Source organism: Danaus plexippus, chromosome 5 (genome assembly GCF_018135715.1).
Source record: "Danaus plexippus chromosome 5, MEX_DaPlex, whole genome shotgun sequence".
Classification (NCBI taxonomy): domain Eukaryota; kingdom Metazoa; phylum Arthropoda; class Insecta; order Lepidoptera; family Nymphalidae; genus Danaus; species Danaus plexippus.
In genome coordinates this window covers 6,378,901-6,389,126 of record NC_083539.1, presented here as the reverse complement: position 1 = coordinate 6,389,126, position 10,226 = coordinate 6,378,901, and positions in this window count along the sequence as shown.

Genomic DNA, 10,226 nt, shown 5'->3' with positions numbered 1-10,226 from the left:
AGAGCGCCCTGTTTGCCGCACAAGATTAACGATGTTAAAAGGACACAATAGTAGGGGAGGCAGGGGGTGCTTGGATTTCACTGAAAGCCCCTCCACAATGCTGTATTCCGTTTCTATCCGCCTAATTGCACGAGGATTTACACACCTATACAGGTTGTTAAATTTATTAATGATCCTCAATTAAACCTCTATACCGTACGTATATGGTTACGCTACAATTTCGTTCCCATTCACTGTAAATGAATACATTATCTACATTAAGAGCGAGATTATTAGCGTAATGATGTAATATAAATTAGTTGCCTAATTGCTGGACGGATTTTATTTGAACTGTACTGAAATAAATATAAGGATATTCAGCTAAGCGGTATTGTTTATGAGCTCGTTTTTTCTAGTGAGAAATCGTGCTGAGATGTAACAAGGGCGGACGTCACTTGGAATTACTTGGACGGGGCTAAATCTCAATCGTTGTAACGTCAATCCGAGGAAATTGATGAGTCGACGATCGGGTATAAAACCCTAGAGAACAAAGATTCCTCGCCTTCGGTGATCTTCCCCATGCAATTAAGTGAACCTTTTTGTTACCGCGCTTTCTGCTGCTACATTATACGTACACAATAGCTGCAATGAATTGCGAAATGCTTCTGAGATTTTTCTGAGAGTCACTATTTGTTTGATTCGGTTTCATCGTATCGTTAAAAGGATTTAATCGTTAGAAAACCAAAATACTTATTTGGCGCTTTTCGTTCGATTGATACATTGTTTATTTTAAAGTTTATCTAAATATAGATTAAATGAAGGATCATCCTGTCCGTGTGAACGACGGAAGATGGATTTAAGGAGATTTTCATTATTTACATTTACATAAGGATAGTCACTTCTATTGTATTCATTTACCCGAGATATAACGGATGCTTGTTTAATCCTTTTTAAGCTTGGATTTTCTTGAAGTTCAAATGATTGTTGGCTTTAATTAAAATTTTATCTGTGTTTATTCATATGATAAGTGCGTTGTAAGTTTAATATGGTAAATATTCTTCATTTTAATCGAGCGGTTGAATCGAATTGAAGTTTAAATAGTTAAACTTTTTGTTATATCCATCGTAACTAAAGATCTTCATACAAACTGTTCAGTTTTTATCTTATTTATCTTATAATTATATTTTTATTTTGTTGATTTGTTTCTTAATTATTTATTGGTAATCCTCTCCATTTAATCAGTGATAACTTATTTCGATTTTTCTGTAAAAGTAACATAAGATACGACACGTAATAGACATTTATAGAAGAAATTTATTTGTACTATTTACATCCTATTTATATACTAATAGTTCGTAATCAATTGTATAACTTTGTAGAAGTTTATATGAAACATTTAGGTAGAGGTATTCATTATATGAATTATCGATTAATTTTCTTACATTTTGTCTTTCGGTTAAGACTGTCACTTTACCTATATATTCCTTACGTTATGAAAGGATGACATTTCATAAATATAGTCAATAAATTTATTTGTGTTGCAATAAAAGCGCAAAATAAGCCTAGTGCCTACGCCAAAAAAAAAAAAAAAAACAAATTGGCGTCTGGAACATTTAAATGATTTATTTTTATTTTACCATGAAGTTTATAGTTTGTTCTTAGGATACCAAATAAATATGCTTTATTATTCTAAAAGTGCTATCTATATAAGAATTATGCTAAAAATATCTTTCATACTTTCGAATATTGATAATACCAATAAAAAAACTATGGATTACTTGTCAGTAACTAGTAAGGCGTTGATTGAAAACCAAATTACAATTTCTAAGAAAACCATTTCCTGTCTGGTGATTTAATATTTTAAAAATGGTTAGTAGTCATATCAAACTTTTAATTTAGTTCATCGAAAACATCATATCAATGAAATATATGGACATATAATGTAAAACTTTCAGTTCCTGCAACATCTGGAAGTCGTGTGAAGAAATTTGATTGAACAATTGAAGTCATATTGAGAAAAAAGAAGACAGAAAAAGCAAGAAGACAGAAGAAAAAATTTAAAAGAAAGAAAAAAAAAGAATAAAATATATTGGCACATTCGTGATCTACCCTGTAGATCCGGGCTTTTGTAGTATAATTCCTCATCAGAAGCTCGTCTCTACAGGTATCTCACGGCTGGAAGACCTCGCTACTTTGTTCTCCTAACAAGCACATTCGATGGCATCATAAGCATTCTATGAGATCTTCATAATAAGTTGTATATATAATGAGTACTAAGACTTTCGCGTGTATTCCTTTAAATGAAACTAATATTTTCGGTTTACTACGCGTTACTTTTTTATTTTTAAAAACTACATACTCTCGAGGATTCGGTTACTTTGCAGCAGCCGTGATCACGGATTGAGGAGATATGAAAAAAAATAAAGCGTCGTAATCCGAAAATATTAGTTTCAAGTGTATATGTATATTATTATATGTGTAATTTATACAATTTCTTATCTAATACGTTTCTACCTTAGTAGGATAGTAATAAAGCCGTAATTTGTTTAGCATTTTGCAATATTCATTTAAAAAAGCAATAAATTTTAAAGAAAACTCTTTACATGCTATAAAATGTTGAATGTTATTTAAATATAATATGTAAACATAATTAACAGTTTTCATATTTTTGTTAAATAAATTTTTTCTTTGTCTATTCATTTCTGCTCCGAGAGTAATCATCATCATCAACTCATCTACGAATTATGCAAAAAAAAGCAACATTGAAAGCTTTATGAAAAAAATAATGAAAGTTTACTTAAAATTATTTAAAGATCTCACTCTCATAAATCTAAAATTGATAAATAGCATATATGAGATCTAGGTATTGGCAGAATATACAATGCAGATTTCTTACTTAATTCACAGTAACCGAATCCGTTAGGCGAAGTAGCTCATGAAACCTTTACAGACAGGCCGTTATCATAGTTGCTTTTATTTATTATAAATACTTAAAGACTTACGTTTCTTATAATATAATAAGCACCTTCTACTAAACATTATTCTAATACTCATAATATATAAAAAAGGCTAGGTATGAGCACACAGTTTGTGTATGTGTGTGCATGTTTGTCCTGGCTCTTACGAAAAAATATAACATTCTCATTTTTTTTAAATTGTATATAGAAACTGGAAAAGAGTTTTTTGCTCAAGTATTTAAAATGGAGGACTCTCAAAGTTAAGAGTATAAAACTAAATATAAATAATTACTAATGTAATTATGAATTCAGTTTACATGATATTAACAAAATATTATCAATAATCTACAATGTTTTATCTAAATAGAGGATTTTTTAAGAATTTTTATCAACCAAAAACCAGATTGATGATGCTCTTTAAACACTATTTTACACCCCACTTTGTTTTTGTACATACAAAAGTCTTAAAAATATATTTCCTATTTTAAAAACAGCCTTGTATAAAACCGCAAGATATACGCCAAAAAAAAAAAAAATACAAAGCGTTTGGACTATTTAAAGGATTTATTGTTTAAAGCCTCTTACACAGTATATTTTTTTACAAGGAACGCCAAGTTTCAAAAGGACTATTCCGTTTTGTTATCTTCAAAATCTAAAAATTATTATCTATATTATATATATATTTTTAATAAATTTTAGAGTTTTAAATAGTTTGGTTTCAATTAGGTTTTCTTATATATTTAACAAATCTATATACATGTGTATATAACACTGGTTTCTGGAGTTTAATCACTGATGAAACATAATTTTTCACAGAGGTCGATGGAGTTATGGGCTTGTGTTAATCGGATAGTGTTTACTAGGTACCTAAACTAATAATTGTTTATTTTCCAAACATATATATATATATATATGTTATATCTCGCTACATTTTTTTTTCATCTTCAGTTTTACCTTCCTGAACCTTTTTTTTGATTTTCTATAAACATCTAAATAAAGAATTTATATTTTATTACAATTGACGTTATTATACTGTCATGTTATATTTTAAAAGCTGATTAGTTTAATAAGGATAGAAAATAATAAGAAATATTTTTTGTAACAACTTGCCCTTGCATCTGATAATATAAGAGAAAGATAAAACTGGCAACATCAGGCTTTGTATACACATAAGTAAGTTGCAAGTGAAAATTCAAAAACACCTGAATTCAGAGGACGAATAAATATTCTAGAATTTGTCCCGTATTTCTTCAACTTCGTAATTGAAATAATAGTATAGTTCAAGCCGCCACATGTATTTGAACCATCAGACCAATATATTTATATAATTATAAATAATATGATAATTTTAAAAGCCTATTATATTCTGATTTGTTTTTTGAACTTATGATTGTACAAAATAAAAACTTGGCATCAATATCACAGTCTTTGTTGACTAGTTTAAATCTGACATCTGCATGATTATTAGAAAACCTCGTGTATGTACGTCATTCCTTATAATATATGGTAGATAAAAGGAGAAAAATATTTAATATATTTTGTTTTATAACACTCGCAATCAAGAAAAATTTCATAAATCATATGTGAATATGCAATTGTTGAAAAATGCCGAGGAACACAGGGTTGTGATGCCACCTCACTATTCTCAATAATTGAATTCCGTGACCAACAGTGTATGGCCTCTTTAACAGTGAACTTAACAGGACAGCCACGATTGATATTTGTTAGTTTTTTCTTTATGAAAATATTTGAATTCTTTAATTGTACTTGAAAATTCTTAATTAAGGAATCATGACTACTTGCAAATTAAAACAGAAGGAAATCTGTTACCGAGGCTTTCAAGAAAAACGCTCTAAAAATTTTAAATACTTGAAGATAATAAAAAAGTCAGGGCAAAATGAGAATTAAGGTAAAGAATCAACAAAAAATAGATGTGGAATTCAAGAAATAAAATAAAATACATACCTATTATAAGTTTAATTTCTGAACCTCAATATAATGACTTACATCGTTTTTTTGGAGAATGAGTTTGGTCATATAAAAATAGATTAAGTCTAATGTTTTAAATGTGAGTTATAATAACAGTACTATTTCTTTATTGATATGTCTAGTTCGAGTCTAAGTAAAATTTGAACCTAGATACAACTCATTCCAATGCATTATTTAGTGTGAGAATTTTAATAAATTTCACCGTGATTGGTTGATTATATCAAACCTTATGTAGTTGTGTGTTTATCATTTTATTTTCATATAAATTTTTATAAATAGATTACCAATTGTAAACTTAATATGATTCAATAAAATTGTGTTTTATGTCTAGAATTGAAATATAAAGAATAAAGGGATCACATTATATATTTTTTTTCTAACGTCAACGGTTTAAGTGTACTAATAGATATTGCGTAGAATCCAAACAGAAGCACGTAAATTATAATGTCAAGTATTTTTTAATAAAAAATGAGATATAATATTATTTTGGGTCACAATTGTTTGTGTCTGTGTGCTTTTAGTTGATTAAATTTTAGTTATTTAAAATCATTACAAGACTTCCTACATCGTGAGTATTACTGGTTTCGGTTTATAATTCTTAAAGGAAGGAAAGTTTGAAGACAACATATTACGCTTATTTCTGTTTTTGAGCGGCTTCTTTATAACATGGATGTTCAGAAAAATGTTCGAATGTCAACAATTTATAAGAAATATTATGGATATTTTTTAGTTTGGGAAATATAAAAACTTGTAAGGAATAACTTTAGAGTGACATTTTTTTAATTAACAAAACACAGCTGTAAAAATTACTTCAAACTGAACATCAGTGAGAAGATAATTAAGTTCCGGATAAGTATAGACAATGTTTTTTTTTTTTTGTCACAGTCGAAAATAATTTTGTTTATGAGAATAAATATAATAATTTAATAGTTGTAATTCTTATCTCAAGACCTAATACAAGCTTTTATAAATGTATCTTAAAGTATTATGTATATTATGTTCAAGAACATTATTGAAACTGTCTTGACACATCTAATGTTACTAAATACTACTAGATACTAGATGGCGGTTCGCATGTAAGCCTTCGAGGTTTGGAAAACAAAGTTACTCCAAATAAAGACAACCAACAATAGATGGCACTGATTGCGAATATTGTCCATGAAGAATAAGAATGTTATATATTGGGCTCAGGTATACATAAAAACACTCCTTTATTGGGCTGACTTATTTTCTTATAATTTATATATGGAAATTAACAAAAAAAAAAAATTCCAAATCAAAACTTATCTTATTGTTTCTAGCAATGTTATTAGAAAAAAATAAGACAAATTTTAATAAATTCAATTTGAATAAAATTATTTATTAAATTATTAAAATAATAACATTTGAATGTTGAATTAAATATGTAAATAGAAAGTATTGAAATTTAATTATTAATTAAAATATTTCTAGTCCATCCGTTGGCCAAGAAAACGCTTTCTGTCGGACGAAGTTCAGTACTTAGATGTCCATATAAAATATCCTAAGATGTTTTTACTACAAAGTAACCTAAAGCTTTTTTCTTATTGATTTGCGTGGGTTAAAATGACAATTCCATTATTTTATTATAATTGGACACTCAGCAACAGATTTGTATATCAAACTTGGTTAAAGACAGAAGATGAATATTTCCAGCTGCACACGAAGCCTTAAATCTTATATTTATTGTAATATCTTAAAATTATTGTAGATTTCTTTACATTCTGTAAAACATGGTTTAAATTAAACGTCGATTAAATAATTAAAAATTCTTGGAATGTTATAATAAGAAAAATTATAACGAACACATGTAAATATATCCGTATTGAAAATAATAAATCCTTATTTAATATACGGTTGATATAAATCAATATTTCAGTGTACGTCACATTAACAATTTATGAAAACCGGCCTAAGAGCCTATGAAATAAAAAAAAACACAATAATCTGAATGATTTAATATAAGTCATTAATGTATAAGTCACACAAGGACCCAGCCCGTTTTCCGCTTATCAAACATTGATTAATAGCTCTTGACGCACTTTAAAATAGTTACCTAAAAGTGTCTTTAAACAGATGTTCCTGATTGCAATAATGAGTTGATCATTGATACAGTTTTCTTGACAGCTTGATTGATTGTTATTGTGTGTTATTCTGGACGTTGATTATTCGTTTTTGATTATACAGAAGAGGCTTTATACATATCAGTAAATACGATTACAGTTAGCAACAAATGTGGTTATAAAAAATGTTTCAGCTTCCGTAGGCAGCTTCTCATAATCTATGTGAAATGTTTATCTCAAATCATTGTCTTACTGTTTTTATGGCACAATTGCGCGATGCGGTATATATCCTAAATGTGCCATTTGTGTCTCAGAGCTACAAGAATAATTTTTATTTTCTTCTATAAAACCACTATGGAGTTAAGTATATTTGATGAGACTATAAACTATACTACTTTCTTCTCCTATCAGGAACAAAAACAGGCATTGAATGAATCTTAGCGCAAGACGAATTTCTTATCTCGTACCATTAAGAAAGGGGTGTCTTAATACTTTTCAATACGGGTGAAAATTTTGCAATACTTTAACTCGTCTGATTGATGCTGTTCATTTATCACTCCCCTCGTTTGAGCCTTCATATAAAACTTTTAAAATGGGTCACCCGGTCCTCCTTTATTGCTTCGGGCACTTGATATTTGAGTAATTAAAATTTTAAAATCAATACCATACTGTGCTTTCGTAACGAAGGAAGGAGGGATCATTGTGATTGTGAAGTCGAAGTCCTTGTGAAGAATTGAATATGTATGGAACCTCTTTTAACTTTATATTCAAATAAAGATAAAAAGTCTGTCTACATTAAAATATATATAACTTTGTTATTAGTTCATTATGAGCAAGGCTACATTGCTTTGAAAACATATGATTGACTTGTCATACAATACTAATATTATAAACAATTAATTACTGAGTGCAGATTTCATTAACAATTATATTAAAGATAGTAAGGTGATAAGAAACTTATAATTATATTAAAAAATATATTTTTAAAGCTTTTATAAATATTAGGTACGACAATATAATGAGTACAGTCAAAATATTGATGAAGGACGAAACAATTGATGGTATCTCATGACATGATCCAATGGTCATGCGTAAACTTTGAGTAGATGCTATCGATAAATCAATCAAATATTTGGAATATTAAATTTTAGTACTGTGTTAAACATAGTGATGGATAAAACAGATATCGATTAAAATATTTTTTTAAATATTACCATTAGAACATAATTGTTTAAAACAGCATATAAATAATAACAGCATAAAAAAAATTGCCGACGTCTTATACGCCAGAACACGAGAAAAGTTATTCCGGAACTAATTTTTTTATAAATTTAGTTAGCAAAAGAACAGAATGGTACCGATTGTATGAGCATTCAGCCATGTGCCCTACTGACTGCCACTGATATCATTAATTTTGATTTTTTTTACACAAATGTGCCTTTACAAACCTGTGCTAGTTGACATACAACGAGTGTTACGTACCGTCTACAAAAATCTTTTTTTAAAATTAATACAAAATTTTGTATGTCTGTCCTTTTGTTATGTGTAAGTAACAAACAGATTTGAAGGAAATTGTATATTTATTTTCTCATGAAAATATGAAATGCACCAGCTTGATAAACTAAATAGAGTTAAAAGCCTCCAAGGGTGGAATTAATATAATAACTGTATATACTTAAAAAAATACAATACATACAGTATTAGCTTTATGTTAAATCATAAGATTACGAAATTGACTCATCTACGCATAAATAGGTTCTATAAACATGAGATAAAGTATTGATCGTGGAACATTCATTCTATGGATCTCGGGTAATTTTATGGTCATGACTAGATACTATACTGAGAACTATGAAGTCACTTAATATATTTGATATTCAAAGATGATTTCATGTTACACGGTCCTTTGAAGCTGATTAATTGAATTGTTACTGATTGTGATAACGAAATGGATTGTGTCTTACTTGTTATTCATTATGACTACATCTCTGAAGTTTATAGTACAGGGTCGATTTATAAAAAAAAAAAAATATTTACATGAAAACAGATAATGTTCTCTAGCTTTTTAATGTATTTTATGTAATCAATAGACTAAGTACTTATTAAATTGTATATATTATATATACTGCATAGGTAAGACCTTCACTATATTCTTAAAAAAAATACTTTAAGCTATATTACTAGTTAAGTGACTGTTTTTTTAATAAACATAAAGAAATTTTAATTTTATCCTCGGTAGGGTCGTATATATAATATTTTGTTAAGTTCATGTTTTGTTCTTAACTTTTAAAGTAAATTACTATAATTCCGATTGCACGCGTAAAAATTTTTAGTTTATTTTTATTTTAAATACCTTAGTAACAATATTATACGAATATTTAAATTATAATAATGATATTATTAAAATAATTGACTTTCTGTTGTCGCTACTGAATATTATAATTATACATCCAAGAACGTGCAATGTCCTGTCCCTATCGAAAAAGTTTTAATTTAGCCAAGTCGCCATTGTAAGAGTTTAAAAAGCTTCAAGTATTGTATGCATTTAACAAGGAGAAGCGTGACAGTTATTAATGATTTTTATACTATTTTTCTCAACGAAGGATCTGTTAGGTATCTACCGGGCTTTGTTCCTTATTCCACTAGATTCATATTTTTAATGTTAACTTCTTAAATATATATATACATATAAACAAATCGACGGATGTTTTAAATAGCGTTTGAGTGATTACATGGTATTATATTTTTATTATTAAATAATTTATATTATTAAATGTTTGTAAAGAAGCATTCTAGCAGCGATGCTTTAGACTTTTTATAAATTATGGATATAATGTTGAAATAAATAAATAAAACAAAACACAGTCGGTGTTCTTTTACGTAAATAATATTATTAAATCAAGCAACATACAAAGTGCCGGCATCTACAAAGCGTGTTGAGTCAATTATTTTTCAAATTTCGATAATTGTCTACGATCTCAACGAAGCGGTATTTTTCTAAATCTTCAGAGGGTTTTCGTCAGATCATTTGTCATTGTGGAGATCGGTCGGTGCTTTTTGCGACTCGCTTTACTGCAGTTGAATCTCTATCGCCTTTTGCATTTCGAAAATGCTCAGTTTTATCTCTTTATAAATGGAAATACATCGAATAGTCTGATGGACGGATGAGTCTTTAAATAAGGATTGTCACTTGAAGCGGATGAAACTAAAATAATTGATA